Source organism: Canis lupus, chromosome 17 (genome assembly GCF_048164855.1).
Source record: "Canis lupus baileyi chromosome 17, mCanLup2.hap1, whole genome shotgun sequence".
Taxonomy (NCBI): Eukaryota; Metazoa; Chordata; class Mammalia; order Carnivora; family Canidae; genus Canis; species Canis lupus.
In genome coordinates, this window is record NC_132854.1 from 62999174 (window position 1) to 63012238 (window position 13065).

General features: G+C 45.5%; 1 long non-coding RNA gene across 2 annotated transcripts; it reads right to left on the minus strand.

Moving 5' to 3' along the window:
• Nucleotides 1-1398: 1398 nt before the first annotated feature.
• On the minus strand, nucleotides 1399-12312 carry LOC140608454 (uncharacterized). Of its 2 annotated transcripts, XR_012010491.1 has the most exons (4): nucleotides 12109-12312; nucleotides 11098-11167; nucleotides 9286-9443; nucleotides 1399-2136 (listed from the first exon to the last, which is right to left on the minus strand). It is a non-coding gene; the product is annotated as an uncharacterized lncRNA (long non-coding RNA). The 2 variants fall into 2 exon arrangements; XR_012010492.1 differs by lacking the exon at nucleotides 9286-9443.
• Nucleotides 12313-13065: the final 753 nt, after the last annotated feature.

The following is a 13065-nucleotide window of genomic DNA, read 5'->3' on the forward strand; positions in this document are numbered from 1 at the left end:
AAATAAACCCTCGTGTGTTTGTATCAGTGTCGGCTCCTCCGTGGTTTCTCGGATTCGCAATCTTGGGGACAACACTGCCTCTCTCAATTTTCTCCACTCAGTTTCCCTCCTCTCCCTTATGATCCTCTTCACTCTTTCTTACATTCGACATAAGAGTGAAACCGCATGATAATTCTTTCTCCATGTGGCTTATTTTATTCAGCATAATACCCTCCAGTTCCATGTCCATGAAAATGGTAGGTATTCATCCTTGCAGATGGCTAAATAATAATACATTGTATATATAGACCACATCTTCTTTATCCATTCATCTGTTGAAGGACATCAAGTCTCCTTCCACAGTTTGGCTATTAACATTGCCGGTGTGAACATTGGGGTGCAAGTGTCCAGTCAGTTCACTACATCTGTGTCTTTGGGTTAAATACCCAGTAGTGCAATCGATGGGTTGTAGTATAGCTCCATTTCCAGCTTTTTGAGGAACCTCCACACTGTTTTCCAGAGTGGCTGCACCAGTTCACATTCCCACCAACAATGCAAGAGTGTTCCACTTTCTCCACATCCTCTCCAACATTTGTCGTTTCCCGTCTTGTTAATTTCTCCCATTTTCACTGGTGTGAGGTGGTATCTCATTGTGGTTTTGATTTCTATCTCCCTGATGAAAAGTCACGTGGAGCATTTTTTCATGTGCTTGCTCACTCTGTGTAGGTCTTCTTTGGAGAAAAGCGGGTACCTTTAAGTTGGAGAAGAGATGGCAACTCAAGGGGTGTTATTTCCTGTCATGGCCACATACCAGAAGGTTCTTGAGTATGTGTATGTGCGTTTGCCTGTGCCTGTGAGGAGAGGTCGTTGGATAGAATTTGAAAGCAGATCCTCTCCATATTTATAGGTCTATATCTATTTCTCTCTCTTTCTGCACACATCTCTTTCTAACCATTTTGTCTCTATCTCTATAGGGAGATCTATATATGGACGTATAGAGATTAGATATAGAAATGTTTATTTTGCATATTTAAATATAAATATATAGTTCTGTTTATAGATAATTATTATATTATGAGTAATACATTTAATAATAAATATATTAAGTGGAAACATAGATTTATGTTTATATGTTTGTTTATATAAACATCTATTTATGTTCCTGGGATCGATCTATCAGTAGATCTATCACTCTATCATCTATCTAGCTAGCTAGCTATATATCCCAGGAAGAGAAAAACCCAGATCGAACAGATGGGAATGTCCCCCTCCAGAATGTGTCATAGAAGAAGATAGGCAAAAATCTTCTGTACTTTCCTGATGTGCTGATGCAATTAACTCAGAGATGTACCTGTGATGTACTGTGGGCCAGGAGCCAGTGGTGAAGAGAGAATCCTTGAGACATTTTCCATGCAAAAAGGTGTTTTTATTAAAGTATGGGGACAGGACCCCTGGGCCTGAAAAGCTTCACCAGGATTATGAGGAGCCTTGGTTATAATCTTTTAAGTTGCTGTGTGGGATGGGGACTCTAGAGATAAAAGAAGTTTCCAAAAGGATGTTCACACTTGAAAGATTTATAGGATCCTGGAGGTCTGGCTATCAGCAAACAAATGTTGCTTTTGGCCTCTAGCAAAGCATTAACATTCAGGCAGCTGTGAATTCTTGTAAGAATGTCCCACTCTGTCGGTTTCAAGTATTTGTTTATGGACTGCAAGTTTGTTAGGAAATGTAATTGTAGGGATGCCTGAGTGGCTCAGTGGTTGATCCTGGGGTCCTAGGATGGGGTTCCACATTGGGCTTCCCACAGGGAGCCTGCTTCTCCCTTTGTCTCTGTCTCTGCCTCTCTCTCTTTCTCTCTCTCTCTCTCTGTGTGTCTCTCATGAGCAAATAAAATCTTTTTTTAAAAAAGCAGATATAATTTTAAACTATATTTTTTTGGCCTTAGTTCCCCCTATCACCTGGGTCTTCTATCCCTCCATGCATCTCTTGGTTCGTTGGCCTTTGGTGGTGAAGAATCCAAAGGATATGAGGCAGGAGGTGAGTGAGATGGGATTAAGCCAATGAAGTAATTTCCCAGGGAGCTTGGGTAAGAGAAGTGCAGCAGGCAGAATGAAGTGAGAAAGTCAGGTTCTTGTCTCACGGAGTCGAAGAATGAATCTGGTGGACAAAGAGTGAGTAAAGCGACGGGAGTTTATTAAGCAAGGATACTGAGAAAGCTCTCAGGAGTGGGAGGGGCCCAGGCTGGGTTGCCCACATGAGTAAGGACTAGTGATAACATCTTTCACATCTTTAATGGTTTACTTCTTTTTGGAGTCTGGTTATCCTTTTTTGGGCACAGAGGACTGTCCTAAAAAAGACCCTCTCTACCCATACCTAGGGCAGGGTGGTCTCGTTTGTTTCTTTATTTCTGGTTTCCTTACATCTCAGCATCCTTAGGATCTTTGTGAGCCTGAATCTGTAGCCCCCTACCTATTTCTTCCTACCTAGACTCTCCTGTCCCTCAGTCAAGAACAGGAGAGATGTGGCTCTGAGAAAAGGTGCACTAAGAAACATTGTCACAGTTTCAATATTCCCTCCCCACAATTTGTGAGACCCAATTACTTCCAAACTCCTTTTTCCTCCTTTTTGTTTTGGATGGCAATGCTGCTCTGTGACTGACCTACACAACCAATGGCTCAGTAACAGTTCAACACTGTGGAGAGAACCCAAGGGTCTGCTGGGGAAGCATGAAGGAGAACTGTGGACTTGCTTGTTTTGCCCTCAGAAATCAGCATTAAGGATCCTGATATGAAGTTCAAAAGACTGCAGGTAGTACTCTGGGACATAGATCGAAACCCAGTGGGGACGGAGCCTGTCTCTGTACCTGTCATATAGAAGGCCAAATAGACTTCTTTTTGGAATGGATGGGTGTTGAATAAATAGGAGAATCTGTGTATGCTGGGTCTGTTTCAGGTCACTGATTCATACTTAGGGAAAGACATTAATCCAGGGACTGGTTCTCTGAACAAGTCCTGGGAAAACATATCCTGTTATTCAAAAAGAGTAGTAAGATAGATAAGGAGTTCAGAATTGAGAAAAATATTAAAATCATCTGAGGAAAGTAGAGGTGTTCATCACGCAAGTGGGTTTCTTGCAATTTACTCACTTATAGCTTGTATATTCTGAACAGAAAAAAAGAAAGGGAAGGAACCGCATGTGCTTGAGGTCATCAATTTCATCTATAAAAAGGAAATAATACTGCCTGTCCCGTGACACTGTTGTGAGGACTAATAGTGATGGTTGTTGATGTAGAGACTTGCTAGGTCCAGTCACCATAAAATGTAAAAACAACACACTTTTTTTTTTAATTTATTTTTTTATTGGTGTTCAATTTACTAACATACAGAATAACACCCAGTGCCCGTCACCCATTCACTCCCACACCCCGCCCTCCTCCCCTTCTACCACCCCTAGTTCGTTTCCCAGAGTTAGCAGTCTTTACGTTCTGTCTCCCTTTCTGATATTTCCCACACATTTCTTCTCCCTTCCCTTATTTTCCCTTTCACTATTATTTATATTCCCCAAATGAATGAGAACATATAATGTTTGTCCTTCTCCGACTGACTTACTTCACTCAGCATAATACCCTCCAGTTCCATCCACGTTGAAGCAAATGGTGGGTATTTGTCATTTCTAATAGCTGAGTAATATTCCATTGTATACATAAACCACATCTTCTTTATCCATTCATCTTTCGTTGGACACCGAGGCTCCTTCCACAGTTTGGCTATAGTGGCCATTGCTGCTAGAAACATCGGGGTGCAGGTGTCCCGGCGTTTCATTGCATTTGTATCTTTGGGGTAAATCCCCAACAGTGCAATTGCTGGGTCGTAGGGCAGGTATATTTTTAACTGTTTGAGGAACCTCCACACAGTTTTCCAGAGTGGCTGCACCAGTTCACATTCCCACCAACAGTGTATGAGGGTTCCCTTTTCTCCGCATCCTCTCCAACATTTGTTGTTTCCTGCCTTGTTAATTTTCCCCATTCTCACTGGTGTGAGGTGGTATCTCATTGTAGTTTTGATTTGTATTTCCCTGATGGCAAGTGATGCAGAGCATTTTCTCATATGCATGTTGGCCATGTCTATGTCTTCCTCTGTGAGATTTCTGTTCATGTCTTTTGCCCATTTCATGATTGGATTGTTTGTTTCTTTGGTGTTGAGTTTAATAAGTTCTTTATAGATCTTGGAAACTAGCCCTTTATCTGATTTGTCATTTGCAAATATCTTCTCCCATTCTGTAGGTTGTCTTTGAGTTTTGTTGACTGTATCCTTTGCTGTGCAAAAGCTTCTTATCTTGATGAAGTCCCAATAGTTCATTTTTGCTTTTGTTTCTTTTGCCTTTGTGGATGTATCTTGCAAGAAGTTACTATGGCCGAGTACAAAAAGGGTGTTGCCTGTGTTCTTCTCTAGGATTTTGATGGAATCTTGTCTCACATTTAGATCTTTCATCCATTTTGAGTTTATCTTTGTGTATGGTGAAAGAGAGTGGTCTAGTTTCATTCTTCTGCATGTGGATGTCCAATTTTCCCAGCATCATTTATTGAAGAGACTGTCTTTCTTCCAATGGATAGTCTTTCCTCCTTTATCGAATATTAGTTGCCCATAAAGTTCAGGGTCCACTTCTGGATTCTCTATTCTGTTCCACTGATCTATGTGTCTGTTTTTGTGCCAGTACCACACTGTCTTGATGACCACAGCTTTGTAGTACAACCTGAAATCTGGCATTGTGATGCCCCCAGCTATGGTTTTCTTTTTTAAAATTCCCCTGGCTATTCGGGGTCTTTTCTGATTCCACACCAATCTTAAAATAATTTGTTCTAACTGTCTGAAGAAAGTCCATGGTATTTTGATAGGGATTGCATTAAACGTGTATATTGCCCTGGGTAACATTGACATTTTCACAATATTAATTCTGCCAATCCATGAGCATTTTTATATTTTTCCATCTCTTTGTGTCTTCCTCAATTTCTTTCAGAAGTGTTCTATAGTTTTGAGGGTATAGATCCTTTACCTCTTTGGTGAGGTTTATTCCTAGGTATCTTATGCTTTTGGGTGCAATTGTAAATGGGATTGACTCCTTAATTTCTCTTTCTTCAGTCTCATTGTTAGTGTATAGAAATGCCACTGACTTCTGGGCATTGATTTTGTATCCTGCCACACTACCGAATTGCTGTATGAGTTCTAGCAATCTTGGGGTGGAGACTTTTGGGTTTTCTATGTAGAGTATCATGTCATCGGCGAAGAGGGAGAGTTTGACCTCTTCTTTGCCAATTTGAATGCCTTTAATGTCTTTTTGTTGTCTGATTGCTGAGGCTAGGACCTCCAGTACTATGTTGAACAGCAGTGGTGAGAGTGGACATCCCTGTCTTGTTCGTGATCTTAGGGGAAAGGCTCCCAGTGCTTCCCCATTGAGAATGATATTTGCTGTGGGCTTTTCATAGATGGCTTTTAAGATGTCGAGGAATGTTCCCTCTATCCCTACACTCTGAAGAGTTTTGATCAGGAATGGATGCTGTATTTTGTCAAATGCTTTCTCTGCATCCAATGAGAGGATCATATGGTTCTTGGTTTTTCTCTTGCTGATATGATGAATCACATTGATTGTTTTACGGGTGTTGAACCAGCCTTGTGTCCCAGGGATAAATCCTACTTGGTCATGGTGAATAATTTTCTTAATGTACTGTTGGATCCTATTGGCCAGTATCTTGGTGAGAATTTTTGCTTCCATGTTCATCAGGGATATTGGTCTGTAATTCTCCTTTTTGGCGGGGTCTTTGTCTGGCTTTGGAATTAAGGTGATGCTGGCTTCATAGAACGAATTTGGAAGTACTCCATCTCTTTCTATCTTTCCAAACAGCTTTAGGAGAATAGGTATGGTTTCTTCTTTAAACGTTTGATAAAATTCCCCTGGGAAGCCACCTGGCCCTGGACTCTTGTGTCTTGGGAGGTTTTTGATGACTGCTTCAATTTCCTCCCTGGTTATTGGCCTGTTCAGGTTTTCTATTTCTTCCTGTTCCAGTTTTGGTAGTTTGTGGCTTTCCAGGAATGCGTCCATTTCTTCTAGATTGCCTAATTTATTGGCGTATAGCTGTTCATAATATGTTTTTAAAATCGTTTGTATTTCCTTGGTGTTGGTAGTGATCTCTCCTTTCTCATTCATGATTTTATTAATTTGAGTCTTCTCTCTCTTCTTTTTAATAAGGCTGGCTAATGGTTTATCTATCTTATTAATTCTTTCAAAGAACAAACTCCTGGTTCTGTTGATCTGTTCCACAGTTCTTCTGGTCTCGATTTCGTTGAGTTCTGCTCGAATCCTTATTAACTCCCCTCTTCTCTTGGGTGTAGGATCTATTTGCTGTTTTTTCTCTAGCTCCTTTATGTGTAAGGTTAACTTTTGTATTTGAGTTCTTTCCAGTTTTTGAATGGATGCTTGTATTGCGATGTATTTCCCCCTTAGGACTGCTTTTGCTGCATCCCAAAGATTTTGAACGGTTGTATCTTCATTCTCATTAGTTTCCATGAATCTTTTTAATTCTTCCTTAATTTCCTGGTTGACCCTTTTATCTTTTAGCAGGATGTTCCTTAACCTCCATGTGTTTGAGGTCCTTCCAAACTTCTTGTTGTGATTTAGTTCTAATTTCAAGGCATTATGGTCCGAGAATATGCAGGGGACAATCCCAATCTTTTGGTATCGTTTCAGACCCGATTTGTGACCCAATATGTGGTCTATTCTGGAGAAAGTTCCATGTGCGCTTGAGAAGAATGTGTATTCAGTTGAGTTTGGATGTAACGTTCTGTAGATATCTGTGAAATCCATCTGGTCCAGCGTATCATTTAAAGCTCTCGTTTCTTTGGAGATGTTTTGCTTAGAAGACCTATCGAGTATAGAAAGAGCTAGATTGAAGTCACCAAGTATAAGTGTATTATTATCTAAGTATTTCTTCACTTTGGTTAATAATTGATGTATATATTTGGCAGCTCCCACATTCGGAGCATATATATTGAGGATTGTTAAGTCCTCTTGTTGAATAGATCCTTTAAGTATGATATAGTGTCCCTCTTCATCTCTCACTACAGTCTTTGGGGTAAATTTTAGTTTATCTGATATAAGGATGGCTACCCCTGCTTTCTTTTGAGGACCATTCGAATGGTAAATGGTTCTCCAACCTTTTATTTTCAGGCTGTAGGTGTCCTTCTGTCTAAAATGAGTCTCTTGTAGACAGCAAATAGATGGCTCCTGCTTTTTTATCCAGTCTGAAACCCTGCGCCTTTTGATGGGGTCATTAAGCCCGTTCACATTCAGAGTTACTATTGAGAGATATGAGTTTAGTGTCATCATGATATCTATTCAGTCTTTGTTTTTGTGGACTGTTCCACTGAACTTCTTCTTAAAGGGGAATTTTAAGAGTCCCCCTTAAAATTTCTTGCAGAGCTGGTTTGGAGGTCACATATTCTTTTAGTTGCTGCCTGTCTTGGAAGCTCTTTATCTCTCCTTCCATTTTGAATGAGAGCCTTGCTGGATAAAGTATTCTTGGTTGAATGTTCTTCTCATTTAGGACCCTGAATATATCCTGCCAGCCCTTTCTGGCCTTCCAGGTCTCTGTGGAGAGTTCTACTGTTACCCTAATACTCCTCCCCATAAAAGTCAGGGATTTCTTGTCTCTTGCTGCTTTAAGGATCTTCTCCTTATCTTTGGAATTTGCAAGCTTCACAATTAAATGTCGAGGTGTTGAACGGTTTTTATTGATCTTAGGGGGGGGATCTCTCTATTTCCTGGATCTGAATGCCTGTTTCCCTTCCCAGATTAGGAAAATTTTCAGTTAGAATTTGTTCAAATACATATTCTGGCCCTCTGTCCCTTTCGGCGTCCTCGGGAACCCCAATTAAACGTAGGTTTTTCTTCCTCAGGCTGTCGTTTATTTCCCTTAATCTATCTTCATGGTCTTTTAATTGTTTGTCTCTTTTTTCCTCAGTTTCCCTCTTTGCTATCAACTTGTCTTCTATGTCACTCACTCGTTCTTCCACCTCGTTAACCCTCGTCGTTAGGACTTCTAGTTTGGATTGCATCTCATTCAATTGATTTTTAATTTCTGCCTGATTAGCTCTAAATTCTGCAGTCATGAAGTCTCTTGAGTCCTTTATACTTTTTTTCTAGAGCCACCAGTAGCTGTATAATAGTGCTTCTGAATTGGCTTTCTGATATTGAATTGTAATCCAGATTTTGTAACTCTGTGGGAGAGAGGACTGTTTCTGATTCTTTCTTTTGAGGTGAGGTTTTCCTTCTAGTCATTTTGCTCAGTGCAGAGTGGCCCAAAGCAAATTGTATTGGGAAAAAGAGAGGAGAGAAAGAAGGAAAGAAAAGAGAAAGAGAAAGAAAAAGGGAAGAAAAAGAAAAAAAAAACGAAAAAAAAAGAAGAAAAAGAGAAAGAAAAAGAAAGGAGAAAAAAAGGGGGTGGGGGAAGGAAACAAATCAAAAAGCAAAACAAAACAGAAACAAAAACAAACAAACAAAAAGAACCACAGGGGAGTATCTTCTGATTCTGTGTTCTTTAAGTCCCTTGACTTCTCCTGGAAGTTGTCAGTCTAGCTGATCTTCTGGGGGAGGGGCCTGTTGTGCTGATTTTCAGGTGTTAGCAGTTGGGGGAGCTGCTCTGCCCCTGCCTGGTGCAGGGCTCAGTGGGGGTTGTTTACCCTGTGAGGCCGCAGGAGGAACAGCCCCAGTGGCGGCGCAGCTCTGGAAACCTGGATTCAGCTCCGGCAGGAACTCCGTCTGCAGGGCCTGGAGGCTCCGGGGCGGGGCCGCTGCTCTGCTCAGCTGGGGCAGGGGCGTCCTTGCTGTCCTGGGCCCTCCCGGCCTCTGCGGGATCCTGGGCTGTGTCTCGGCGCCCTGTGCTCCGGAGCCTGCGCTGTTGGATTCGCGCTCCCGGGCTGCGCAACCCCCTCCGCGGAGCTGCCGCCCGAGCCCCTCCGAGCTGCTCCGGGTCCCGCCGCGCGCTGCAGCCCTTAGGGAGCTCGGCGCACTCTCCTGGGCGCGCAGTTGCTCTGTTACTGTCCCAGGGAGCCCGAGGGCATCCTCGCCCTCCTGGGTCTTGCTCCAACTCCCCGCGAGCCCCTTTCCCCCGGGAAGGTCGGTGCAGCTCCTGCGTCTCCGGGACGGGGCTCTCCTGTCCTGGGGACACTCGCCCTGGCCTCAGCCCAGCTCCTCGCGGGGCCCCTCCCCCTTGGAGGCCTTTGTTCCTTTATTTCTTTTTCCCCGTCTTCCTACCTTGATAGATGCGCGAACTCTTCTCACTGTAGCATTCCAGCTGGTCTCTCTTTAAATCTCAGGCCGAATTCATAGATTTTCAGGATAATTTGAAGGTTTTCTAGGTAGTTTGGTGGAGACAGGTGATTTGGAGACCCTACTCTTCCGCCATCTTGCTCCTCCCCCCAAAAACAACACACTTGATTAATATAGCTACCAATATAGCTGCCATATACTTTTTCATTTTATTTATTTATTTATTTATTATTTATTTATTTATTTATTTATTTATTTATTTATTTATTTATTTATTATTTGAGAGAGAGAGAGGGAGAGAGAGGCAGAGACACAGATAGAGGGAGAAGCAGGTTCCATGCAGGGAGCCTGACGTGGGACTCCATGCTGCATCTCCAGCATCCCACACTGGGCTGAAGGTGGCGCTAAATCGCTGAGCCACCGGGGCTGCCCTACAATATACTTGTTAAAAATATATTTTATCTATTTATTCATGAGAGAGAGAGAGAAAGAGAGAGAGAGAGAGGCAGAGACACAGGCAGAGGGAGAGGCAGGCTCCATGCAGGGAGCCCGAAGTGGGACTCCATTCTGGGTCTCCAGGATCACGCCCTGGGCAAGAAGGCAGTGCTAAACGGCTGAGCCACCCAGGCTGCCCATTTTCAATTCTTAAAACACACAATTCGACTTCTTTCTAGCAAAGTTTTATGTGAGTTGGTGTACCTATCAATTAAAAGCTGTAGGGTATGGATCCCAGACTGCCCCTAAGGTGCATGTTCAGAGCCCTTCCAATTCCTCCAAGTGCAGCCTGGAAACCACCGAGCCGGTCTGAGGTCACATCCACAGCTGTGGGAACCAAGTGCCAGAGGCCGTCACGATTTACTGGATCAGAAACCCAGTTGTCTCCTGACGCATCTGAGTCAGGGAATTGGTTTTTCTCAGGGCAGGGTGAAAAAAACCTTACACGATCAGGATTTCTCTCATCCCAAGAAAAATGCTTAGGTTTTTTTTGTTTGTTTCTTTTTTCTCATGTTGTTTGGCTATTTCTCTTGTCACATTGCCCTACTTCCTTTGGTAATTAGTTTTGGAAAGAAATCATTCACATAATGAAAATGATCTAGAAACTCAGGTTAAAAAATTTTTCTAGCCAGTGTGGATATGTGTGATTCACAGTTGCTTTAAGCCTACAGAAATTTGTTTGCACAAATTAATAACAACTTTTAATAAACAGACTTTACTGTTCACTGCTAAAAATATTCCTGTCAGAAGGGCAAGACAGCCGAAGAGTAGGGTCCCCAAGTCACCTGTCCCTACCAAACTACCTAGCTAACTCTCAAATCATCCTGAAAACCTATGAATTCGGCCTGAGATTTAAAGAGAGAACAGCTGGAACACTACAGTGAGAAGAGTTCGCATTTCTATTAAGGCGGTTCCCACCTTGGCTTCACTGTGACCTGGTGACTGTGGTCTCCACCTTTGCCTCACCTGGACCTGGTGACTCTGGTCCCCACCTGGGCCTCACCTGGACATGGTAGCTGTGGACTTCATCTGGACCTGGTGACTGTGGTCCCCACCTGGGCCTCACCATACCTGGTGACTGGGCTCCTCAGCTACCAATGACTAACATCCAGGATGGACCCTTAGTTGCTACTGACACCAGTACCATCCCCAGGGTCTCACTTGTTCCTGGTGACTATGGTCCTTGTCTGGGCTGACCTGACTCATCCTTGGCTCTGATCCTCTCCTGGGCCTCCCCTGCCTTGCAGGTATGGTCTCCCTTGTCGTGGGTGTGTATTGTCTATGGTCCCTTCTGGGCCTCACCTGATGGTACCGGGCCACGATATCCTCCCTTCACAAGGCCAGTAGGTTCTCCGAGTCCTCCTGCATGGTGCTGCAATCCAAACACATCCAAGAATGACGGCACATGAAAACCTTCCGAGGACACATGCGTCTGGGTGTTCCCCGTGGGCAGGTCCCCCTCCATCTGACCAGAGCCGGAGACAACCCCATAGCCCTGAGGGGCAGAGGCTTGGCTAGAACATCACACGCCGGCCCTCACTGCCTGTCTGTCACTCGCCCACCTACAGTCCACCTTCCCAGCCACTGTCCCAGGACACGCCGTCACGCTGGGATCACAGTGCGCTCCCACCCCGGTATCAGGAGCACACGGGCGGGGGACCCAGGAGGCTCTGGCGAACTGCCGATCTGATGCTCGGGTTGATGTCTCCCAGCCCGGGGGATATCGAAGGTTTCTCTTAGATTCCACAAGCACAACGACCGAGGGGAGAAAGCAACGGACTAGACTTCATCAAAATTAAAACCTGATGCCAGCAAGAGTGCGACCAAACTCCCCACACTGAGGGCAACGATGCGTGAATAGCCTGAGGGGGGTTCTGGGGGGAGCACGAGGGACTCTGCCCGCATTCCAGTGCGTGAAGAGTAAGCCTGCTCACCGGTCAGGGGGACCCAGCAGGCCCTGACCGTCCTCCCCTCACCACAGAGTGGGGCGGGGGGGTGTCATCCCTGTCGGGGTCCTTGCATCTAGGACGGGCTGGAAAGGTCACGTATTGTGTCTCCCTGAATAGCACAGGCCTTACAGGGGAGCGGGGGTCCCGAGGGAGCTGCCAAACTCTGACTGCAGCCTCTTTCCCTGGACAGGGCCTTAGGGGGCCACCCTCACCCCGTGGGGCTGTGGAAGGGCTGCAGGAGCTGCTCAAGGTCATCTCATTGGGGTCGGGGTGTTTTGGACCCCAGCCCAGGAGGCCAGCGCCCCCACCCGGACCCACAGGCCCCAGAGTGGCCCACGGGGAGCAGGCATCAGGGGCCACTCACCTGTGACCTATCGCTGTGTGAGCGCCTCCTCTTTATGCATCGTGTACTGGGTAGAGTGGGAGAGTTGGGGAACTGGGTAGAGTGGGAGTTCTGGGGTACTGGGGAGAGTGGGAGAGTTGGGGTACTGGGGAGAGTGGGAGTACTGGGGAGAGTGGGAGAGTTGGGGTACTGGGGTGAGTGTGAGTACTGGGGAGAGTGGGGATACTGGGGAGAGTGGGGGTACTGAGGAGAGTGGGAGTACTGAGCTACTTGGGAGAGCAGGAGAGTCGGGTCGCTGTGAGCCAGATCCAAAGCACGAGTGCTTCCGAAGGTCTGCAGAAGCACAGTGAGCGCCAGGCAGTGGTGGAACCCGGGGGCGTCACAGTTCCGCCCACAGTGGGGTCCCGCATCATCACTGTGGGCAGGCGGGGTCCAATCAGCACTTAGCCCTTCACCCTGAAGGCCAAGGGTCCCGGGGGAGGGTCCTGTCCCCCCGCCAGGTGGGAAGGGGATGCAGGCACCCTCCCCCATCCTCGGGCCCTGCAGGCCTCCCACCATTCTAGGCAGACTGGGGGTCACAGATGTCCCCCCGACCCCCAGAGTTCACAGCATGGGGTCGCACTTAACATTTGAGGGGCTCCTGGGTGGTTCAGTCGGTTCCACGTCGACTCTTTAATTTGGCTCAGGTCAGGATCTCGAGGTTGTGGCATGGAGCCTCACGTGGGGCTCGGGCTCCGTTGGGTGAGGAGTCCACTCCAGGTTCCCCTCTCCCTCTGCTCCTCCCTACCGCACCCTCTCTCAAGTAAATTTTCTAAAAATTAACATGAAGACACGTGAGCATCTTTATCCCCTCTGCAGAGGTGTCTTCGTGTGTGTAACGACCGTGTAAATGCCTTTCACGGACCCACCGGGAGTCCTACCAGAAACCCCTTTTCCTTGATATTTACTGAAGTACAGTCAACACACAATGTGACAGTA